Below are 24609 nucleotides of genomic sequence, written 5' to 3' on the forward strand. Positions count from 1 at the left end.
TCAGGAAAAGAGAGTTAATGTGCTTGGAAGCAGCTCTCAACCAATGACAAAGAGGGAGTGGGTGCATAAACACCCCAGCTCCTTGCCTCTGGTGTGGACAACTCGAGGCATGTCTCATACATTTTCCGGAGTTCCCCAGCAGGATTGCACCGCTCTTGGTCACAGCGGTGGCATAAGGTGCCCTATAACCCTCCCTGTATTAGCTTCCTGCCCGTCTTCCTCACTTTCCCACTCTCCTACTGGTGTTTCCCAGAGCCATATCCCAAATAAGCTACTTGTGCTTGAACCCTTGTCTCAGAGTTCGCTTCTGGGAGAATCTAAACTAAGACAACGGTGTCAATGAAAACCCAGTAAGTGGAAAATTTTAAGATGTTCTCTCCAGGTAACATTTGTTTTGGGGGGATCAGGTCATCTCTGGCCCATGCACAGTGCCCACCTCCCCACCGATGAGAGAGGCAGGCCAGTTTCTCCCCTGCTCCTGAGATTCTCAGCAGGGGACTTTCCACATCCTGAGGCTGGGCAGACTTCACTATCAAGAACCCTTTCCTACCTCTTGCCTCGGTTCCTCCTGCTTTCCAGGGGCTGCTGTGTGCAGGGAAGTCTGGTCACGGCCCCTTGCATAGAGCAAAGTCTTGGAAAGACTCCTCGGCCTGAGCCCACCCTTCCTTGGACCCCTGGCTCACTGCTCTCTCCTTCCAGCACTCCAGGTGCCTTTCCCTTTTCTCCCTTCATCGTATGTCCAGCCCTGTTGGTGTTCATCGCTTCTCTTTCTGTCTGCGATCCAGGGACTGGCTCTGACTGCCAGCCAGCGACCCACAGCAGGGCAGGGAGGGCTGGGTGGCCTGGAAACCCTCTCCACTTCCAGCAGACTCCTCACTTCTTACCTCTCAAGGCAAGGAACCAGGGGGAATGGCCTTGAACCAGAGTTCTGGGGGCAGGGCCCTCAAGAAGCCATGTAGCAGAGCGATGAAATGGACACTCCAGTGTGTCCCAAGCCAGGGTGTGAACACAGGCACCTCGCTTACGTTATTGTGGAACCATGTGTGAGTTCCAACCTCTTTGGGCGTTGTTCTTGTCATTTGTAAAGTGAGGATGATAACGGTATCCACCTGACTTGGGCTGGGTTCCTCAGAAGCAGGCCCTGGGACCACTATTCCAGTGCAGATGGTTGATTTAGGAGGCAAAGGAAACAGCAGTAGAGAAGCGAGGAAGTCGAACAAGGAAGGGAAGGCAGGCAGTAAAGTGTGCTGTCAAGCAGCTGCTAGGTGGGCTCGGTCCTGTTGGGGAACCCCTGGGAGTGCACATAGACACACACCTCAGTTGTGCCACCAGAGGGGTGAAGGAGTGGGGGTATTTATACACCAATTCCCATCCCTCACAAGTGGAGGGCTCCCCGGGAGAGGGTTAATTTCCCACACTTCTGCCTCATCCCCCCACAGTGGCAAAGTGGGCTCCAATGCCCAGAGGCAGCCCTCAGGCAAGGTAGGCAGGTGCCAGTGGCATAAGCGGTCAGGGTGAGGACATAAGGGCAGGGTACCACAGCATCTGGTGTACCACCTCAGAGGGCTGTTGGGAGGTGAAATGAGGTCACGCGTGAAGAATGCTTAACACACTGCCTGATCCCTGGTCAGTTCCTCTCTCATCAAGATCCAGCCTCTCTCCAGTCTTCAGATACCTGGCTCTACGGACTCCCTTCTGCCTAACAACCATGAGAGAGATCTCCGGGGCTACAGGGCCGGGGGTCAAAAGCAGAGGGGGCTGGAGGAGAAAAGGCCAGAAAGAAGAAGGAGTGCAGGAGAAGCAGGAAGGAGGTGGGCCCTGGGGCCCAGGCGAGTGTGGAATGTGACTCTCGGGCCAGTATGTGGAAGCCCCAGGAAACTGTGTGAGCCCCACTCCATGGGACCAACCAGATGCCACACACAATAAGGGACTTATAAAGACTCTCCATGATCTTCCCTTATAGCCCCACTATATCCATTGCCTCTGCCAGTTGGGTTACTGACTTCTCTTAAAAAAATAACACAAAACATTAAGACCCTTGTGGGGATCAGAGATACATATAAAAAGTGCCTGCTATACAGTAGGCGCTCAATAGGCGGTAGCTGTTTCCAGTGTGAGGCTACCTTGGTTTTGACCTTCCTCCTCCACATCCTACCTCACCCTCCAGCGCCAGCATCTGAGACCCCGAACCCTGGCCTCCAAGGTTCCATGGGGAAGGCATGCTTCCCTCGCCAAGCACCAAGTTCTGAAGGCACCCTGGGGGATCAACAGAAAGGGAGCACGGAGGAGCAATGGAAAGAAGGGGAGCACAGCCCTCTGGGAGAAAGGGATGGCTGGAGGTTGGGAGGGTGCTGCCTAGTCTCATCTTCTATCCAAGTCCCCACCCTGACCCCCAGCTCTTTCTCTCCAACCATTGCAGACACATTTACTGGAATGTTCTAAATCCCCCACCACACCTGCAGGGAGCTGACTTGCCCTAAGGTGTCAGGCTATTTTTTTTTTTTTACTTTGCTCTAAAGTATCAAATCCTAATCAAATCAAATCAACAAGCATTTACTGTATACCTACTATGCAAAACACACCACGCTGGGTGCAACAGGAAATCCCAAAATGACTAAAATTTGTGGGTCCCTGACCTCAGGAGTCTATTATCTGGTTGAGAGATGAGGCATAAATGGCTAAACAATTAACGAAAATTACAACGTGTTAAAAGTTACTAGGTGCTTATTAAAGAAAAGTTAGCCAACAACACATTGTAACAACAGCATGAGTGCTAAAGAGGAGAGGGAAAGAGGTGGAAGTAGCCTGGGTAAATCAAGAAATAAGGGGAGCAGCTCATATCTACCCAATGCCCGTTTGAGAAGAACCCTACTGACTCATACTACTCCTCACCACCTCTCTGCCAGGCCCTCATCTTTCTCCCTGTTCCCAGTGGAAGAAAGCAAGATTAAGCCCCTTGCTTCAGGATTTCAGGCTAGAATGTAACAGAATTGGGATGTAAATCCAAGCGTCTTCACAAGGGAGGAAGACGTAGCTCAGGTGCATCTTCACGTAGCTGCAAGAGCTCACGTAGCTCTTGAAGGATGAACCACACGAAGGGAGAAGGGGTTCTTTGTCTGTGCCCGCTCCATGGTGTCCTTGCCCCAGGCACACCCCCTCCTCAGTGAATGGCAGGGTGCCAGCATGCGAGAGGGGACGGTGTTGGGTCTGCCCTCTTGGCCCATCCCTGTGTGTGTCCTCTCTCTCCCTGTAAGGAAATCCCTCCATGGAGGGGTCTCATGTGACCCCTAGACGCTGTGTTCTAATTGATGGAAAATTGTCCACTGCTTGTCAGGTTATTGTTCATTTCCTGATCCTTAATGACTCATTTTCCACCAATCAGCCCAGAGTCCCCTGCCTACCACCCCCTGGACAAGGCCTGAATCGGAGCCCCTAAAAGTGGCTACAGGGGGGCCTGCAAACATCCCCCAGGGCCTGGCACCAAGAAGGGTAGCCTGGCCCCACCCCCAGCCCTGGGTGCCCTGCCCTCCCCAGCCCCCAAGGACCGCTCCCCACACCGCACGGTCCTCTACTCAGGGCAATGTGGTAAGCTGATAAGCCTCTCCCCAGGGCTAGGAGCCCCCCTTAAAAAGGGGGGAGTCTGCAGAGTGCCTTGAAGGTTCCTGGCACAGTTCATTAAGATATCAACCCTTAATGAAATATTTCTTTGTTTAAATCATCATTTATCTTGGGGAATGGGAGCCTTTGTGGCAAAGGAGAAGGCTGCCCCCTTCCAGCCCTCCCCCATCTCCAGCCAGCACAGATCCTGGGGCTTGTGAGTCAGAAAGATTGGGAAGCAGCGTGGGGAGGAGCAGCTAAGAGGTGGGGAAGGGAGGGTTCCAGAGTGCAGGAGCCACAGGGGGAGGGGGGAGCGACTTGACTGAGCAAGAGGCAAAGGAGGAGAGAGGAAAAGAAGGCCCTGGGTGGGGGGAGGACACTGCACAGAAAGAAGCCTGTGTGCAGTGTGACCCCAATGGCCAAATGTTGGAAACAACCCAACTGTCCACCACGAGGAGGCTGAGTCCACTGATATGGCACAGCGCTCTCCAGCAACCTTGCCAATCAACGACCTAGAGATACCTGTAGCAAAACTGAATTAATCTCAGCAACTCGAAGTTGAATAAAAACCACCACCAACACAAAGTCAAGCCAGGAGCAGGATACTTTTCATCTAAAATTTCAAGATACCTAGGCACTACTAAATGATTAAGAGGGTAAAACTTACTTGGGAAGCTACCTACCAGCTTCAGGAAACTGGCTACCTCTGCAAGGGGAGGATGGAGGGAAGGAGAGAGGGTGGGGCAAGGAAGAACCTCAGCCATATCCGCGACCGTTTTTAAGCTTTTTATTTTTAAGCATAAAGAAAGATGTGTAAATTGTAACTGCACATCAGCCCAATTAATGTTCACAAAGTGAACACACTCATGTAACCACATCCCAAATTCAAAAAACACAGAACATTCCCAGATGCTCTTGCCCTCTCCCAGTCACTCCCCCACCGACAGCAGCCACGTCCATTAATTTGCTGGGTTTTGAATTTAGATAAATGGAATCATACAGTGTGTTTTCTCTTGTCTTGCTTTTATGCCCAACATTCTGATTGTGAGATTTCTCCCTGTTGCTGTGTGTGGCAACGGTTGGTTCATTCTTATTGCCAAGTCCTGGCCCGTGTACGAGAACACCAAGCTTTAGGCACCTATCCCACTCTTGATACCTATTGAGAATAGTGCTGCTAAGAACATTCTAGTGTTCTTCCCACTTCTTGGAATTTACTCTAAGGAGATGTATGCACATTACTGCTTGGAAAAAAAAAAAAAAGAACATTCTAGTGTATGTCTTTTGGCGAATACATACATGTATGCATTTCCAATGGAGCTGCTGCGTGATGCTAGTAAAGTTTTATTCCTTTTTTTTTTTTTTGAAAGATTTTATTTTTTCCTTTTTCTCCCCAAAGCCCCCCGGTACATAGTTGTGTATTCTTCGTTGTGGGTCCTTCTAGTTGTGGCATGTGGGATGCCGCCTCAGCGTGGCTTGCTGAGCAGTGCCATGTCCGCGCCCGGGATTCGAACTGACGAAACACTGGGCTGCCTGCAGCAGAGCGTGCAAACTTAACCACTCGGCCACAGGGCCGGCCCCAAAGTTTTATTCCTTAATAACTAAAAAAAGTTTGGGGGTAAAAATTAAGACTCAAACAGTCAGATGAATGGAAACATAAAATATCTGGGCCTCCTTGTGGCATAGTGGTTAAGTTCACATGTTCCCCTTTGGCAGCCCAGGGTTTGCAGGTTTGGATCCCAGGCACAGACCTACACACTGCTCTTCAAGCCACGCTGTGGTGGCATCCCACATACAAAATAGAGGAAGATAGGCAACAGATGTTAGCTCAGGGCCGATCTTCCTCACACAGACAAAAAAAATAAAATATCTGGGCCTTGATGTGTTGGGACTGTGGGAATAAGGAGACTAATGTTTCCAGACACCCCCCAACCCCAAGTGCCATGCCTTGTGGTAGGAACTAGCTCACCCACTAGCCCACTTCATCCTCACAACAGGGAGGCAGCCTCCCCCGGAAGGGACATCTGCTTTGGAGCAGGAAGACTTGGGGCACGTCCTTGCTGCACCACCTCCTAGCTGTGTGACCTGGGGTAAGTTGCCTGACCTCTCTGAGCCTCAAGTTCCTCACCTGTCAAATGAGAAGAGCCACCATGCCCAGGTGATAATGCTGAACAGCATGTGAGTCAAGTGCCTGGCACACAGCAGGCATTTAATAAGTACCAAGTGCAGTTGTATGTATGATTTGCAGTTGTATGAGGTTGGTATTCATCATTGGTTTTTGTTATTTCCATCTTTTGTTTTTTAGTATACTTTTTTTTTCTTTTGGTGAGGAAGGTTGGCTCCGAGCTAACATCTGTTGCCAATCTTCCTCTTTTTTTTCTCCCCAAAGCCACAGTACATAGCTGCATATGCTATCTGTAAGTCATTCTAGTTCCTCTATGTGGGATGCCACCTCAGCATGGCCTGATGAGCGGTGCGTAGGTCCGTGCCCAGGATCTGAACCGGTGAACCCCAGGCTGCCAAAGTGCAGCGTGTGAATTTAACCACTTGCCCACGGGGTCAGCCCCAGTATTCCTCACTTTTAGGGGAGGAAACTGGGACGCACAAAAGAGAAAATGAGCATTCATGGAAAGCTCTCAATGAGCAGGTCCCCGAGCTTGAAGCCTTGCCCATGTTTTCCATGCTATCCCCCGCACCACCCCAGGAGGAGATCCCCCCGTTTTGTAGATGAGGAAACTGAGGCTCAGACAGCATGCAACTTGCCCAGGTCACACTGCTGGTAAGCGATGGAGGCTGAAGTTCAACCCAAGGCCGCCGCCCTCCAGCCCCTGCACTCTTCACCATGGCCTGCCTGGTGTGGGGCCCTGCTTCTCGCCACAGCCATAGGCCCTGGGCCTGGCCCCTTTGAAGGAACAAGGACGGGAAGGGGAGGCCCCTGCCTGCTCCCAGTGGCTGCCTCAGGAGCCAGGGCCGCTCTTTTGAACCTTCTCACAGAGCGCTGGCACCAGAAGGAAGGGCTTTGGACTGGCTGCTTTGATTTCGAGGTGTTTGTTCTGTATCTTTCTTTGGTGAGGCCTTGTTTTCCTCACTAAAATGCCCTTTAGGGGACGACAAGACAGGTTGTCGGTCTCCCTTGGCCCTCCACCCTCACCCCCCGTGACTCACAGGGTGCTGAGAACCGAGCCAGCCTGGAGATGAGGGGTAAACTGAAACGAAAGCATTTCCCAGGGAAATCCCTAGGGCAAGTGAGCCAGTGTGTGAGGGAGGAGGGCTGTGGCAGGAAGGTGACGGGAAAGGATTCAGTGGGTGTGACAGCCAGCCAGAAAAGAGCCGGAGAAGCCCCGTGGAGGTCACCTCCCTCCATCTCCCCTTCTTTTGTTCTCACCCCACACTAAGCCTCTGTAGGAAGGATGGGAAGGGGGCCCGAGGGGCTCATCCTGGCCCAGCTGGGCTCACCCAAGGACCTGCCAACTCCAGGCCAGGCCCAGGCCTGTCCACACACCTCCCACCAGGGCTGACTCTCCATAACAGATAAATCAGATCACACCACCACCGGCTTCCTTCCTCCCAAACTGACTCCTTCTCAGGAACCCACAGCAGGCCATGTGGCTTTAAAGACCTCCATGAGCTTCTTCCCTGTCCTCACTGAAGTGGCTCTGGGTGGAATGCTGCTTCATCACTTACCCTCTGTGTAAGCCTGGGCAAGTGACTCAACCTTTCTGTGCCTCAGTTTCCTCCTCTGTAAAATGGAGAGAATAGTAGTACCTATTTCATGGGATTATCATGAAGAGGAAATGAGTCCTATGCCTGGGATGTGGGATGACTCGATGTTAGCTGTTGTTATTTTGTTCTAATTGCTATTGCTGGTGCTACACTGGAAAGGAGACTGTGGTATCCACATAAACAGCACCTAGAGGCCTCCCCCCAAGAATTTCACACCTAGATATCTGAAAGGTTCCAGCAGGACCTAAGTATGCCTGTCACGCCCGCCCAGCTGGGCAAATACATAGGATCCGGACCTGGACAGGTACCACTAACATTACACAACTTCTGGCTATTTGCAGCCACAGAAAAGGGATGGCATAAGTAATGGAGAACAATCCAAGAGGGAGCCTCCTCTCTGGAAACCCTTTTCTTCCCAGCTCCATTGGAAAGGCTTCTCTTCCAAGAAATTCTCTCCCCGGGCGACAGCACCAGTTCCTGAAGCACCCCCTGCTCACACTCCACAGGAGCATCATGTGTCTGCCCTGTCTCCACCTGCCTCAGGTGATTTGGGGCCAGAAGAGCCTTCAAGAGCCACTGCCTTCCTGCCTTCATCCAACGGCAGGGTCCCCCCTTGGTCAAGGGCTCTCCTTGAGGATCTCTGAGGCGTCTCTCAACCCTCCCTCCAACACACAGAGACACCTGGGAGGTGTTTTCGGGGTGGAGGGTGGGAGAGAGGATTTATTCAGATTTCCACGGGTCTCTGAGTGGGACGTCTGCTACCAGCATCGCCCTCCCCCTTGGATCTTGGGCCTTTCCTCATCCGGACTTCCCCCTCCCAACCCCAAAACCTCCACCACCGCAATCCCTCCAGTTCCTTCCCTTCCCCACCCCACCTGTGGCAAAAGACATTGAGTTTTGTTTACAACCTAATTTGTCTGGATAATTGCCTCGACTTTGCACTTCGCTTTGCCGGCGTGCATCAGGCTTGGGGCCCCCTTCACTGGTTCACAGAGCACTTTATGGGAAATTCCCTTCCGGAGAGGGAGGCAGCGCGCGCCCGGGGTGACGATTCACAAAACCCAGAGGAGCTTCCCCACCTCCCCCACCCCCGGTTCAGAAAGCCCACCCCCAACCCCCACGCAAAGGGGAGCAGGAGGGAGGCAGGGAAGGACCCGGGCTGACACCAGGCCCCCGGCCACTCCCCGCGTCGAGCGCAGCCCGCCGTGAACCAATGAACCGTGTGGGAGCAGAGCTTGGCCGTACCTCCAGACTCCAGGGAAAGGCCAGGGCTTGCAAAGGGCGCCATAGGCTTCGCGAGGCCAGGGGGCATCCCTGCGGCCTCTCCACCACCCGCCTTTTTCAGGTCCGCAGCCCCATGTCTTGTGCCCAGACCCCCACTTTTCTTCCCCTGAAGTTTGGTCCACGTGGTCTTCCCTCGCTCACGGCTGGCTGCCTCGCAGGGTGGAAGTGACTGCACCTGCTTTAGGCGAATTATGGTAGCGCTAGAAGTTGGTCTGCCCTCCCTCCGCTGCTCGCTCGCTCCCTCCTCCTGCTCTCCGCGCGCTCCCTCCTTCCCCTCCACCCCTCCTCCCCCGCCTCCTCCCGCCCCGCCCGCGCGCCGCCCGCTCGCAGCCACTCGCAGCCCGGGCTCAGTCGCAGCCCCTCGGAGTCCGGAGCCGGCCGCCCCTGCGGACCGGACAGCGCGGCCGGCGGCCGGGACGGAGCCCCCAGCCCGCGAGGAGGGCGCGGCGCAGGCGGCGGCGCGGCGGGGAGGAGCCCGGGCCGGAACCAGGGCTGGGCCGGGGGCGGGGACGCCGGGGTCCCGGAGCTCCGGAGCCGGAGCGAGCGAACGAGCGTCGCGGGAGGATCGGGAAGGAGGAGCCCAGCCGGAGCGAGCCGAGCTGCCCACAAAGTGCGATGCCCCGGCGGAGCTAGGGCGCGCGGCGGCCGGCGCGGCGCGGCGCGGAGGGAGGACGCCCGGGAGCGGCGCGGCGCTGGGCGGCGCGGAGGGGCAGCCCCAGCGGGCGGCGGCGGGCCCGGGCTGCGACCCGAGCGAGCCCCATGCCCCGCGCGGGCTGACGGGCCGGAGCCCGCACGGAGCGGCCGGGCCGGACAGGTAGGTGGCGGGCCGAGCCGGGGACGCGGGTGGGGGCTGGGCCGGCGAGCAGACCAACTCCCCGGCTCGCGCACTCTCTCGCCTTCTCACTGGCTCACTTTGTGTTTGCAAACTGCCCGCCGGAGACGCGCCGGGCGCCGGGAGGAGCCGGGCCCAGGCCGGCGCACTTTGTTCCAGCCAGGGCCGGCTGCGGCGCACTGACCCCGCGCGGCCGCGACACCCCGCCCCCGGCGGGGCCCCCGCGGCCCAGAGCTGCCTTGGGAACAGGTGGGGGCTCCGCGCGGCGGCGGGAGGGGGCAGACAGCCGGAGGTCGGCCCGTGTCGGGGGGCTGGAAAGACTCCTGAGGCCCGCCCTTCCCCAAGAATCTGGGCCCCGCCCCCTCCCGGCCTGGCCGCTGGGAATGGGGTGTAAGGGGGCGCGACCCCCCCCCCCCCCAACGCCCGGAGTCAGACAAAGACTACTTCCCGGCCCGGACTTTCCTGAGCTGGGGAGGGAAGGGGTGCAGTGAGCTCCTCCAACCCCAGTCCGTCCAGGACTCCCCAAGACGCGCCGGAGGCAGCTGGGGGGGGGGGGGGCGGTGCGCGACGGTGGACCGCGATCTCACCCGCCGCGTCGCCTCGGGTGTGGAGGGGACTCGTTTTGCTGGGGTCGCACCTCGAAGGTTTCTTTGACCAGTCAGCCCCTTTCCCCCATTCCTCGGTCAGCTCGGAGATGGAGCGGAAAACTTCTTGAGGACTTGAGAGTGTCTGGAAACGGCCCCTGTGGTTTTGTGCGCTGGTGCTGGAGGGTAGGGGACTGACCTGGCGGTGGTACCTTCTTCACCCCGTTTAGGGAGAGCCCCCACCTCGCCATGTAGGGGAAAGGGAGGGCGGCAGCAGTGTTCGGAGGCCGCCTGGAAAGCGTGTCCTGGAGTGACCAAGCCCCCCCCCCCCCCCCCCCCAGGTTTCTAGTGTCTCCTCTGGACAGCCCCGCCACAGACACCTTTCTTTGACCGGCGGTCATCCCGGCCGCGCTCCTTCCTCCCGCTCCCCATTAATTCCAAACAAACTAACTTGGGCTGAGCCCGGGTAGGGCCCGTGGCGCTAGAATGCGGGGCGCCCTGAGCGACATGGGGTCCCGGGCTCCCTGGCAAAGGACCGTGTGATTTCGCGGGACGCGGATTCTGAGGCGGAGGCCCTAACGGCTGCGGATTCCTTCTCTCCCACTGGGGCGACCTCGTCAACACAGCCGCATCCCACCCTGTCCCGGACTCTCCAGGCTGGGGGAAGAGGATATGGGACCACGGAGACCTTGAGCCCACAGAGCACCGGGCTCCTCCCTTCGCACCCCTGGCCTCTTCTGCCAACCCCCGCCTGGCCGATTTCCTCGCGCACTTGGCGCCTGGGGTTTAAGGCGTCTGGAAATCACCGCGCGTCTCGCACCCCGGCCCGCGCCAGGTCTCCCTGAGGTTGACCGCGAGGCCTGGAGCAGGGAGTGGAGGTGGGGGGCCCGGAGGAGCAAACCTCAGTCTGAAGCTGTCATCCCGGCGGTTCCTGAGAAAGCCCTGGAGCATTTTGGCCGATGCGGGTTTTTACTTAAATTTAAGCATCTTCATCCCCAGCTTTAAAGCACCCGCCTGCATTATCCTAGAGCCAACTGCGTGGGGTCTGAGACTGAGGGCTGCGGGAGCGCAGCTTGAGGGGTAGCTAGGGCTGGAGCTGGAGGCTGGCCGGGGTGCCTCCTCCCACGCAGAAAGGGCGAGCAGCGGCATCCTCTATACGGAGGGTCTGACTAGTCCCGCCGCCAACACAGTGGGTAATGGACACCACTGGGAATTTGAGCCTAGAAGCTCACTTTCCTTGGAGAACCGGGACCAAACCCTATGGAAGCTGAGCATTTTAAGCGGGTGGGTGCTGGGGCTGAAGACTGGGCTGGCTGGGCCTCAGCTGCCTGAAGGGGAGCCACTCACTTCAGACAGCCGCCGTCCCAGACAGCCCCTGCCCAACCTGGCAGAAAACCGGCTATGGAGAAGGGGAAGTCTGCAAGCTTGGGTTTGTTTTTTTTTTTAAACTTGAGAAACTTTGTCTTTCCCCAGGCCTGGCAGGAGGGAGGGCCCCCGGACTGTGCTGTGGGCACCTGGATGGCTCGCTTGCTCAGGCAGCCTTAGATCTGAGCCTCTCAAAAGCAGGGCTGTGCCTTGGGGGGCTCCCCATCTGGTGTTGCTCCCACTCTTATCAGTGGGGCAAGGTGGAATGGGGAGGAAGTGGTGCTGTGGGTGCCCCCTCCCCCCACACACACCCAGGACCCCACTAAGATCTGAATTGCTCCTCCTGGACCCTTCAAACGCTGTGTTCCCGGGCCCTAGCCTTGGCACTAAGTTGGGGGAGACTGCAGGAACCTTCTCTCCTGGCACTAAGTGCTGGGCTCCTGGGTGGGGTTGTCTATCCTTCTCCCAGTCCTGGGCAGGTTTCCCAGGAGTTATGGAGTTGGGGAACCCCTGAGCCCCTGGGGAGAGAAAGGCCTGACACCCATGCTGGGGAATGCCGGGGGCAGGGCAGGTTGGGCCCAACTTGCAAAGGGACCTGTCCTGTCCCTTTCTCTGCGGGTGCCCTTCTCACACCTAGACACCCCCACCCCACCCTCTTTCTTCCGCCTTTGGCCAGGAACTTCCTTTCTGGCTGCTGGCAGGTAGGTCCTTTCTTGCCAGGAATGTGCATATCCTGCTGGGCCCCTACTCCAAACACACCTCTTCCTTAGGGGGAGGAAAGTAGGGGGACGGGGAGTGGGGGCTTCCTTTGATCCAGTAATTCCCCAAATGTTTGCTGAGCCCCTGCTCTGTCTGGGCAGGTCCCAGGCTGGGCACTGGAGTGCCCAAGCCGTGAAGCTGGGGTTTGCTCTCTGGACCTCACACTGTCAGGGTAGGAGAGAGAGGTAAGAGAGAATAGCAGGGAGAGGAGGAGGTGAGCGGAGTGTCTGTTTCAGATGAGATGTGTAATGTGCCAGGGGAGGGGAGGGTCGTCACCCCCAGAAACCCCTGCTCGGCTGCACCCTCCCTCCCTGTATCCTAACCCTTTGCTGCCCTGCTGTCTTGGTGGTTTTCGTGTCTCTCCAGCCGAAAAGCAAGCCCCTCCACTCCCAACAGGCACAATGTCTTTACTTTTCCAACAGCCCAAACATGCAGAATAATCATTTCTTCCATCCAAGGAGCTCCACACAGTTTCCCTTCATGGTCTGACACTTCTCCCAGTTGCCCCACACCAAGGCACGATTTTTGACAGGATTCTGAGACTCCATTGGCTGAAATGGCTGCCTCGGACTTGGTTCCAGAACTCTGGAACCCAGGGCAGGGAACTCGGCTCCCTGGGGCAGAATACGGGTCAGAGTGGAAAAGGCTTCAGAACTTGCCAGTAGTGATGGGGCTCTGGGGAACTTAATTAAGCTCATGGAACCTCACTTTTCTTATCCTCACCTTAGAGAGCTGGTTTAGGAGTTGAAAGGGCGAGCAAGTGCTTGGCATGTGGTGGTGCTGACTCAGGGGTGGCCTTTCTGTTCCATTCCCAGCACTGCCAGGCCATGTATTGGACTGAATACTGGAAATGCATGAGTATGAACCTCCATTTTATGGGTTGGGAAAATGAAGCCCAGAGAAAGCAGCAACTTGTCTGAGGTTACACAGCTAGTTAGTGGTAGAGCTGAGACTAAAATGTGGGGTTCTAACTCCCAGTATAACCAGTAGGGCTTGAGCCTCTGCTGGGGGGCAGGAAGAAAGGAGGGGATGGGAGGGCCTGCCAACTCTCCCCTCTCTCCACAAGCTCGGGCCTGGGCCGCCCCTCTGCCCTCCACTGAGAAGGCTGTGTTTCCCCTTCCTGTCTTCCCCTTAAAGGAGGGTCTGGATTGAGAACCTGATATTTCCCACCTACACACAACCCTAGAATGTCCAGTCGTATCCCCCCACGAGCTCCAGCCCTCCTAAGGTACTCGTGGAGAGAAATAAAAATGGGAGAGAGAATTCCCCAGGACACAGAGCAGGAAAAATGGCTGGTACCATTTCTCCAAAATAGGAGACTTCTACCATGTGGAACCCTAGCCTACACAGCTTTATGGAAGACAAGTTTGGCAGCCAGTCTCAAAATCAATTTGGGACCTACTCCTGGATGGATCATCTCGAACAAACAAAAAGAAACTTCCCCCTGAGCCTGAAGTTGCTGGCCCGTTCAGCATCGTCGTCCTGGATTCTCCGTGGAAATGCACACCTTCTTTGCCTACTGCCGGTTAAGCCATGCTGGGCTCACAGCAGGAACCCTCTTGACTCCAACCTCACAGGCCACCGATGCAGTGGTCTTGTGAGATGGCGTTCAGTGGGTCCCTCACAGAGCCTGCCTGAGCTAGACATCAAGAGTTCCCACACAAAAGGTGCACAGTTGAACTGGACCACAGGGCATTGGGCTGTGGAGTTCAAGCTTCTGGTGCCTGGAGGGTCCCATCCAAGCCTGAACCTGGCTGATGCCCTCTCTTCCCTTCATCCCTGTCCCAGGACTCCTCCCCCCAGGGTCTATACAGCCCTTGCCTTTCCCTCCCCAGCCCTGGCCATAGCCATGCGGCCTGTGTCCCGAATCCTACCAGCTCTGCCCACCTCCCCACGCTCCATCCTCTGTCCAACTGAAGCCTCTGGAGCTGTGACCTGAGGGTGAATGGGGTCGTTGGTGATACAGGACAGGTTTTCTCTCCCGCTGGGAATTTCTGATGGCACCTGACCTGGGCTTCCATCCAAATGAGGGAGTTGGGGGGAAGATGGTGGGTTTTCTTCCTACGGTAACAAAGTGGAGTGTGTGTAGAACGGCGACCCTCTGGCATTGGTTCAAGGCAGGCAAGGTCAGTGGGGCAGAAGTTACCCAGAATTTCCACTAGTGAAGGAGGGACAATTGATGGCAACTTGAGGGCAGGGTGGCTCCGGGAATAGAGACCCGGACTCATCATCATCTCCATTCCACAAACGTTATGGAGCTCTCACGGTCTGGTGGTGCGCAGGCGGGTGGTGGTGAAGAGGCTTAATAAGAGGTGGCTTGCTTGCAACTTGGGGAATCAGAAGTGGAGCAAGTGCCTCAGCGCCCATCGTTTGGATTGGTACTGGTGACGCCCATCGTTTGGATTGGTACTGGTGACGAGGCAGCTCCCCAGCAGGAACAGGATGCCTATGCTGGCCCCCAGAGAGCCCTCAGGAGGGCTGCGATGTGTGAAGGGAACTGGGGAGTGGATGGGTGAGGGGGCTTCCGTTCTGGTTTCCTCAACTAGGCAGGCGCCCTTGGATTTGGTTCCTCAGCTCTGGAGCCCATGCTTCGAGGAGACCCAGGGGAAAGAAGTTGGTGCACAAGATGGTAGGGGTGTACTTCCTCCTTGCCTTCAGGGGTTTCCTGGGCAGATAGCATCTGCACCGTGGAAGGAAAGTGCGCGGCCGGGAGAATTCTGGGGAGGATTTGCAGGAAACTCAGGGAGTGGCCGAGGCTGTAAAGCGCTGCGCGTGGAGATGTTCCCCAGCTTCTCGAGGCTCCCGCATCCTTGGATTAGAGATGGAGGCGCTTGTTTGCCAAGGTCGGAAGTCTGCTTGTTGAGCGAGGGCACAGAGTTGGTGCACTTGGGAGGATCTCTCCTTGAGGAAGCCTCCGCGATTTCCCCGAAGAGCCAGGGCTATCTGGTCTTCCCTCCCCAGTGGAGCGCGCTCTCCGGGCCAGCACTTCCTTGAGACCCCGCGAGCGAGCGCAGGAGTGCGAGTTGCAGGAAGCTCCTTGATCATCGCCGAGACCTGAGCTCCGGGATGCAGCGCCAGGTGTCTGCGGCCCTCACCGGAGCGCCGAGAAAATGCCCGGGCGCAGGCCGACTCCGCGCGGCGCCTGGGGGTCCAGGGAGGGCTGGAAGAGCTGGCGGCTCGGGCAGTGTGGCCTCCGTCTTAACCACCGGGAGGGCCGCCCGCGCCGTGTGCTGCCCAGGATCCTCGCTGTTGGGGATGACTGCGCGACTGGGTCACAAACAAGTCTGGACTCTCCCGTGAGGGGTACCAGTAAGCGCACTGCTACCAACTTCCTAATTCCTCTGTGGCCTTAGGCATGACCGTCTTCTCTCTGGGCCTCAGTTTTCCTAACTGTACAGCTGGCAAGGGAGAACCCGCACTTCCCTCTCCCTGGCCTCCCCTTCCCGCAGCTGCCGGTGGGGTGTCAGGCGTCAGGCGAGTAGAGCCTGGAAGGTCTCAGTGTATCCCCCTTTGTTCCGCCTCGGCCAAGCCTTCTGTCTCTGCCCGTCCTTCCGAAGGGGCGCTCTGGAGCACGGGGCAGGCGACCCTGCGGCCCAAGCTAGTCTCCTCCCCAATTAGGTGGCTGAGCCTGATTAAAGGGGGGCGCTGTCCGCCCCCTCCCGCCCGATCCCCATCGACGAGATTTCTCTTCATCAGAATCTCACATCCTCCAGAAATTAATTTGATGCCTCTTGTTATCAATTAATTGAATCTCGTAGGGAGAGAGAGCTCAGCGAGGCGGGCTGCGGCTTGGCCCTGGTGCGTCGCCCGTTCTGCCCTCCCCCTCACACCAGGACAGCCTCACCCTTCACCGTTTCTCTTTTACGGCCTTGCTTTCAATTTTACTTATTTTCTAACATAAAACCACTGCTATGTCCAGCTTGGCTTGGATGGTACCCATGGGCTGGGCACTGCCTGGGATTCACCGGGTCTGCGCTGTGGGGGGCCCCTTCCTCTCCCCTTGGCCCCCTTTGATCCCACCTTAAATCAACAAAACCTCACCCTTTGGGAATTCGACCCTGACTCTGTGCTGCAGGGGCTGCTGGTGAGAAACTTGGAGAGGAACGGGTGTTTGTGTGGGGGGGTATCTGTCTGTCTGGAGAAAGACTCCAAGGAGACTCCCCCACTCCACACCCACCCTAGTTGGGGGAGCAGGGCACTGAAGGACCAGGCTACGGACCTGTCAGCCGCTGGGATTTTGTTCCTGTGAAAGTTCCATCTTTTTAGAAGAGTCATTTAAGAGCTGTTGCCCCCACCAGGGCTGACCCGCTGAATGCACAGGTGTGTGGTACCTCCGAGCTGCCCAACAGCCAGGTCAGGCATCTAGAGGAACGAGCCCTCAGCATTTCCAAGGACTCTTAGAAGCCCAGACTCTGCCTCCTGAATGGAAGGTGAAGGAGGAAGGTTCTAGAAGATGTCTCAATGTGGGAGGGGATTGTAGCAGGCACGGGTAGGACTCGGTGGTCACCAGACCCTGACTGAGAAATTGTGCCTTGCCGTTTCACATACCTCCTTGTTCTGATCCTCACAACCACCCCAAAAGATGCTCCAGGTATTGATATTTATTCCTCTCATTTGACAGGTGAGGGGCCCAGACCCAGAGAAGTGATGTAGCTTGCCCAGGGTCACACAGCTAACTGGAACCTGCCTCTCTGGAATGCTGGCCATAAGGACTGAGGTCACAAATTGACTAACTTCACCCCTTATGAGTTTTGTTGACCCACACAAAATTTATTACAATGGTAAATTTCACATAAATATCCCCACTTCAAGCTTCTTTTGAAAAAACCCAAACCCTGTCAACACTGAGGCTACATTTCTGTGTGGTTAGGATAGACAGGGTTTGAGTGCCCTCCGCTTATCACCTGGGAGGCCAGCCTAGCCCCTGAGGGCATTTTGGTTAGCAGCTCCATCAGGGGGATTTCACTTGTCCTCAGTATTCTTCAAGGAAGAGCTAGGAGGACCAGTGTCCGAGAGACTCTGCAGGGTCTGTACCAGAGCTCAGAAAAGACCTTTAAGGACCCCCGGACCCAAATCTAATCCCACACAGCTGCTTAAGAACTGATGGTGGTGGATAATTTTTTTCCTTCTTTTTACCATGGACGGAATTATAGGGTCTTGTGTCGCCAGGGGCCTGTTCCAAGCTGAAACCAGCCCGACCCTGTCCACGTGAGCCCCTCTGTAAAAGTCAGTACCCTCCTACTGCCCCCCCACCAAACTTAAGGACTTTTTGTTGGGGCTGGGGGAGACTTTCTTCCAAGAACAGAGCCACTGGTGGGGACTAGAGAAGAACTGGGCAGACGTTGCCCTTCTGGAACTAATCTTGGAACAGGGAGAGAGATGTGAAAGGGTGCTGAATCTCGCATGTTCAAATGTGGATGTGTTTGGATGCCCCTGTGTTGGTGCCCAACATCCCTGTGAATGCCGCACCTAGATATCATCAGAGGAGACAAGGGAGGGGCCAGGGCATGTCTGCAGGCTGGGCATAGCAGCGAGGGCCCCAGGGAGAGCCAGACCTAGCGCTCTGTCCCAGGTTGGCTGGAGCCCCTCCTGTGCTCACGGGAGCCCCCTGGTGCCAAGGGCACTACCAGAACCGGGCTCCAGATGGCCGCTCAGGTCCTGAGCGAGTTGCCCCCACCCCTTAACCAGCAGGCCCCCCACGTAAGACGTCACTATTTAATTAACCATCTCTGATTAACCAAACTTGGCATTCGGCTCCTCTTGCCCTCATCTTTCCCAGCTCCGAATCAATGGCTTTGATATGCTAATTAGGGAGTAATTTAATTTCAAAAGGCCGCAATTAACAAGGGTGTTGTGGACATGCTGTAGTTAAGCGGAGTAATCTAATTTGCATTAGTAACAAGCGGGGACTAATTAGAAGCTTAATTAGACACTTAGATGGCTCTTATGTTTACTTTCTTAATGAGATGGAGTGGGATCTTTGGTTCTTTTTCTTTTTTTTTTTTTCTTATTGTTAAGTCTTCCTTTTGGTCATGGTACTACTAAGGAGTGTGGAGGGAGGCCACCTTGGGAGGGCCGGGTAGGAGCATTTTGGAGCCGGAGCCAGTGAAAAGTGAACTGGGGGTGGTGGGGGCAGCGTGGGGGGAGGTTCAGATTCCAAGGAGATTCCAGAGTGACCGCCCTCCAGGCCTTGAACCTCTGAGGTGGGACTAGGGGAAGAGCACTGGTTTGGGAGTCAGAAGAGCTGTAGGGTTTCAGTTTAGCTCAGCCTCTTAGCAGTCAGGTGACCTTGTCAAGTCACTAGACGTCTCCTAAGTGTGGTTCCTTTGTCTGTCAAAGTGAGTGCCAGGCTGAGTGGGGAAGAGAGGAGGAGACAGGGTAGGGGAAAGGGCTTTCAAGGACTCGCTGAGTGGAATGGTTGTTATTAAGAATAAAATGTATTCACAAATTGTGTGCCCAGGCTTCACTTCCTTGGGGGGTCAGCTCAGAAGTCACCTCCTACAGGAAGCCTTCCCAGAGCACCGCCACTCCCTCTAGGCACTCAGAGCCCCCCAGTGTGTATTTAACATAACATTTGTAAAGTTGTGTGAGTTGTTTAGGGCAGAGGTTCTCAATCCTGGCCACACTTGAAGTTTAGCATGCTTGGAAAAACTTCTAAAATTATCCATGCCTGGGTCCCACTCCCCAGAGAGTCCAATTTAATTGATCCAGGGAGGAGCATGGATATGGTTTTTTTTTTTTTTTTTTTGATGCTTGTGTTTGCCTGTGTATCTCTCTTTCTCCTCCACCAAATTGTAAGGCCCACCCCCCCCCCCCCAAAGCAAGGGCTATGTTTTATTCAGCTCTATATGCCTAGACCCCAGGGCCCACTGTGCTCAGCATCAGTTGCAGGCAGAGCCCAGCCGCCCCCCCCCCCCCCCCCCCCCCGGCTATGTGCCTTGTAAACTCACCCAGATTTGACAGAGTCTGTAGGGTTGGGGATGCCTTATGCTGGGTCTGAGAATCTTCTGGAGAAAGAGCTGAGGAGAATGGACGGAAATCAGTAAAAAGGTGAAGGGCTGGAGAATCCTGCGACATGGCTGCATTGCTGAAGGGCAAAATTGGTGCAGATTTTATGGACATCAATTAGGAAATAAATGTCTCAAGAGCCTTAAAAATATGCAAATCCACCTTCTAAATATGTATCCTAAGCAAACAGTCAGAAATGTGGAGTATTCTGTTCCCAGAGGGTGTTTATTGCAGTCCTAGTAAAAATAGGTAACAGTCTGGATGTCCAGCTCTAAGGGATTGGCTGAATAATTTCTGGAACAGCAGCCCATTCGAGCAGCTATGTGACCACTAAAAACTGTTGCTTAAAATATTCGATGTCATGTGGAAATGGTTATGATAGTAAGTGGTGAGTGGAAAAATAGGAAAATTCAAACCATGTACAGATTATGACCCCAATTTCACTTGTTAAATGTTTATATGCCAAAAGAGAGTGAAAATGGATGGATTGACTGGAAGGGGTGTGGCCAAAAGGCTGGCTCTCTGGATGGTAGAATTATGGGTACGATTTTTTTTTCTTTATACTTTTTTTTCCTTCCAAATTTTATACTAAGATGTCTAGTACTTTTATGACTAGAAAATAAAGTTATTTGAAACTTGGGAGAGAGCCTGACACTGACCGCCCAGGATGGCGGCTCACCTTCCAATCCGAGGCTTGTTGCAGCCTTTTCTTGGTTTTTATTTTTTTATTTTTTATTTTTCCTTTTTCTCCCCAAAGCCCCCGGTACATAGTTATATATTTTTAGTTGTGGGTCCTTCTAGTTGTGGCACGTGGGATGCCGCCTCTGCATGGCTTGATGAGCGGTGCCACATCCGGCCCAGGATCCGAACCGGCGAAACCCTGGGCCACTGAAGTGGAGCTCATGAACTTCACCACTCGGCCACAGGGCCAGCCCCTCGTTGCAGCCTTTTAGAGAGCACATCCGCTCCCTGCCACGTGCACTAAGTATCAGGCAGAAGTGGGAGTAGGGAGGGGAGCCAGCCTCAGACCCACACAAGGGGGAGTCCTGAAGTCTATGGGCTTGGAGAGGGACTAGGCTTTTTCCGGAACTTAGGGAGCCCCGTCTGCCTGGGGAGGGACACTGCTGGCCTCATCAGAGAGCCACGTAGTCATGTGACTCACACCACCCCCTTCTGGTTTGGGGACCCATTGTGGAACCAGAGAGACATTCTGACCCTTGGGTCTTGCTCTTTCCTCAAGTGCTGAACCAAGGGCTGGGCTAAGGCAAGGGGATCAATTTTTAAATCATAGCACCCTCAGAGCCGGGTTGTGGCAGGACCTTCTGCGCCCCCATAATGATAGTAACTACCCTTCTCTGAACGCCTTCTTCATGCAGGATCTTTCGATAGCACAGCAACCCTGAAAGGGGCTTGACTGATATCGGCTACATATGACAAATCAGGAAATCGAGGATCAGACTGGTGACCACACTGCTCAGGGCTCTTGTGACAAAGGTAGTAAGAGTCCAGAGAACGGTCTGCAGGCAGGATGGCAGATGAGAGGCTGGCTAAGGGGCTGAGGTGAAAGTGGCTGCTGTCCGAACCACCAGCCCCCTCCCCTGGTAGCCTGAAGCCAGTGGGCCTTTGGGGCCTGAGCTGGGTGGGGGAGGGGGGCCCCTGGGCCTTTGGATGACAGACTGGGGAGCATCCTTCAGTTCCTTGTGATGTCAGTGCTTTCTGCTCTGAACAGCTCTCTGCTTTATGTCCCTTGACACAAGTAGGATCTGATAGCAGGATGGCTAGAGAGAAGGGAAAAGAAAGAGAAAGAAGGAAATATAAGGCATCCTCATGCTCTGTTCTATGTGGTACCCATGTGTGTGTCTTTTTATATAATCAAGAAATGTGTCCATTTCAAAGACTTTTAGCTCTGGAAAAGTCTGAAATTGGTGACCTCTCTTGTGAAATAAGGAAATTTGCGTATGCCATTTGCCCTGCATTCAGTGTATACTGTGCCTGGCCAGTACCTACTCACCCTTCATTTCTGAGCGTATATGCTATTTCCTCAAAAAGAAGGCCTTCCCCATCCCCTTCCATTTAAATTAGATTCCCCCAGTTATTCCCTGTACTCACATTTGATAGGATGTATTTTATTTGAGCTTATTTATTTGAGTCCATGTTTATCATCTGCCTCTCCTCACGGGAACGTAAGCTCCTGGAGGGCAGTGCCTGTGTCTTTCCGATTCGGGTCTGCATACATGGAGCCTAGCACACTGCAGGTGCTTAAATAATGTTGAACCAATGAATGGATGAGGGGTCACTGCTGGTGAAATATGCTCCTGGCCAGCCACTGGAGAGAGAAGAATGACTTGGTTCCTGGCCAAAACTTTCCTAGTGACTAAACTTTCCAAAAGACTGCCAGTTTACCCAGAAAAAAGGGAAGGAGAATAGGACCTCCATCATTACCAGCTGCCCTCAAAGTATCTGGGACACTACAGCACTGGCTTGGTCGAGTTTTGTAAGCCTGCAGAGGGCAGGGGCCACATTTCCGTTTCCTGCAGATAGATCCTCAGTGCTTGGCACTAAGTCCCTGTCGAAAGAATGAATGGCCTTGGAGATGAAGTATCTTGTTCTGGCCACCAGGAAGCTCATAACTAAAGTCAGTGCTCGTCATTGGAGCCCTGTTGCCTTGGACAAGCAGCATCAGCATCACCTGGAAACTTTTTAGAATTGAAAATTCTAGGAGCCAGCCTGGTGGTGCAGTGGTTAAGTTCACGTGTTCTGCTTTGGTGGCCCAGGGTTCACCGGTTCAGATTCTGGGCGTGAACCTACGTACCACTTATCAAGCCATGCTGTGACAGGCCTCTCACATATAAAACAGAGGAAGATGGGCATGGATGTCAGCTCAGGACCAATCTTCCTCAGCAAAAAAAGAAAGAAAGAAAGAAAAGAAAAGAAAGAGGAGCTTGGCAGCGAATGTTAGCTCAGAGCTAATCTTCCTCAAAAAAAAGAAAAAAGAAAATTCTCAGGCCCACTCCAGACCTATTGAATCAGAAACTCTGGGCCTGGGTTCCAGCAATCTGTGTTTTAACAAGCTCTCCAAGGTGATTCTGATGCGCTTAAGTTTGAGATCCTCAGGCTTAAGGTTTTAGTCCGTTTATTCTCCTGCCTACTACCCCATGATAGTATATTTTATGAAGCTTTTATCTGTCTTTTATTGCAGTCTGCTTCCCAATCTCTCTTGGAAGTTGATGGGGGTATACATGATAAATAGATAGCACGTGTAGTCCAGTTTCCTCCATTATACAGAGGAGAAAAGGGAGGAATTGGCCCAAGTCACACAGCAAGTTGGTGATAGAGCTGGGGCTAGATGCCAGGTTTCCCAACTTCTGGTCTCAGGCTTTCAGTTTCCTCGACTAGAGTATAGGTTTCCGGAGCGCTAGAATCGGGGTCTCCTAACTTCAACTCAAACCACCCCCAATTGCTCTGGGTACAGGTTATCTGTGTCCACGCCCCCACCTGCCAGCTCTCTCTTGAGAGCTGGGGATGTACCGCGTCTCCAGCTGTGCGCATGCACGTGTGCGCCCTGGGGGACGCGTGTCCCCGAGAGCGCGCCGGGGGCTACCCCCCCTTCCCTCCCTCCCTTGCTGGTAAACTCCCGACATCCATCAGTCTGTTAATTGCACTAATTAGAGATCGCGGAGGTGTTAATTGGAAAACCCTGGTATTGTGCCTGTTTGGGGAAGAAAACGTCAATAAAAATTAATTGATGAGTTGGCAGGGCGGGCGGCACGGGTTCGCGGCGAGGCGCAGGGTGTCGTGGCAAATGTTACGGCTCAGATTAAGCGATTGTTAATTAAAAAGCTACGATAATTAGTACTCCCTACGCCATATGGGCCCGCGGAAAAGGCACAAAAGGTTTCTCTGCGTATGGGGCTCCCCGTTCCTCTTCCCCTCCCCTGAAAGCACCCTAGCCCTTGGGTCCTCCCTTTGGCCCCCAGGTAGGTGGAATAATTCGTCACTTCCGGCCAGGGAGGGGACGGGGCGGACCCGCCAGTTTCTAGGCCGCCCTCTCTGCGCGCCCGCGGGGGTTCTTCGAAGGGCCAGGAGCCTCGGGGGAAGTGGGAGCCCCCAGTGGCCCACAGGCTCCCCCAAGCGGAAGAGGCGGCTGCGGCTTTGACCCAGCTTCCTTCCTTCCTTCCTTCTGACGGCGGCATCTGCGGCAGCTGCCGGAGCTTCGGGGCCTAGCTGAGGGCCCTGATGTGCTCTGGCTCCCCAGTGGGAACCCTGAGAGATGGGAGACTAGGATCTGCATAAGGGCAGGACCAGAGCCCCAGACAGAAATCCTAGAACGCCTGAAATAACTCAGGCCACGGTGGCTGTCCCCTGCCCCCAAGCCGTGGTAGGAGAGGGGTCTGGGAAGGCCGGAGTGGGAGATCAGGGCCTCAATGTTGGCAGATCCTACAAAGACCTCTACTTCCCTCTTCCTTGCTTGTTGTATGAAGACAAAAAGAGCAACCAAGTGAGTTGGGTGAAGGCAGAGACGTGCCCAAGGTCACACAGCGGCCCTGGAAGCCAGGTGGTCTAATTCCCAGAGCTGTTCTCCTTCTCTTCTGCAGGTGTTCATCTGCTCTTTGCTAAGGAAATGGGTGACTAGGGGAGGAGTGGGGATGGGAGGGTAGGAGTATGTGAAGAGAGGCAGAAGGGCAGGAGTGAAACAAAGAGGGGGCTCGGGGAGGGTGCCGCCCTAGTACCAGAGCAAGCAGCTCAAGTCTACACTGGTGGAGCCCTTTGGGAAAGGGACCACAGCTGTGGCTCAAATGGACCCTCAGTGGCTCCACCAGCCCCTAGAACACTGTGGCGTCATGTGCCCATGCTTGACTAGGGAGTTTTACTCCTGGAGCTTCTAAGTCAGTAGAGACCTTCAAGACTACCTCTCTGTGGGGAAACTGAGGACCAGAGAAGGAGGAAGGCAAAGGAATCACAGCTGGTGATGGCTGAGCCCAGGCCACCCCATCCCCCGTCCCCTGTCTTCTCTAGCCCAGGTCCAGGGTCCCGAGGACGCTGGCTTCCTCTCCCTACCCCCACACCCTTGTAGTTACAGGGCACTCATATCAAGGCTGGCCTCCAGCACCCCAGCCCATCCCCTCCCTAGCTGGCTGGGCCCCAGGCACCTAGAGCCTGCTCACCCGCAGTGCAGGGAACACCCCAGTGCTATTGCAACACCTGGTGGAGAGGTAGGCAGGAGGTGAGAGGCTGCTGGTGTGTTCATCCTGGGAGGGCAGGTGTCTCGGGGCAGAGGTGAGAGTGGGAAGATGCCTGGTAGCATTCAGCCACCTGCAGGTTTGCAAGGGTGTTGGTGGGTGGGAACATGGAAGGAGGTGAAGGCCCAGGGAGGGGGCAGAGCGTGCCCCATGGGAAGTAACGCCATTCATACACCCTGCGGAAATGACTTTTCAAATGCATATAATCTCAAGCATGCAA

General features: G+C 54.9%; 1 protein-coding gene across 7 annotated transcripts in view; it reads left to right on the forward strand.

Moving 5' to 3' along the window:
* Positions 1-9275: 9275 nt before the first annotated feature.
* Positions 9276-24609, forward strand: part of FOXP4 (forkhead box P4) — a 51099-nt gene continuing 35765 nt past the window's right edge. For all 7 annotated transcript variants that reach the window (XM_070584597.1, XM_070584600.1, XM_070584599.1 and 4 more), the window contains exon 1: positions 9276-9415. The gene's annotated coding sequence lies outside the window, so the exon portion shown is untranslated. The remainder of the gene's footprint in view (positions 9416-24609) is intronic.

Source organism: Equus przewalskii, chromosome 19, assembly GCF_037783145.1.
Source record: "Equus przewalskii isolate Varuska chromosome 19, EquPr2, whole genome shotgun sequence".
Taxonomy (NCBI): Eukaryota; Metazoa; Chordata; class Mammalia; order Perissodactyla; family Equidae; genus Equus; species Equus przewalskii.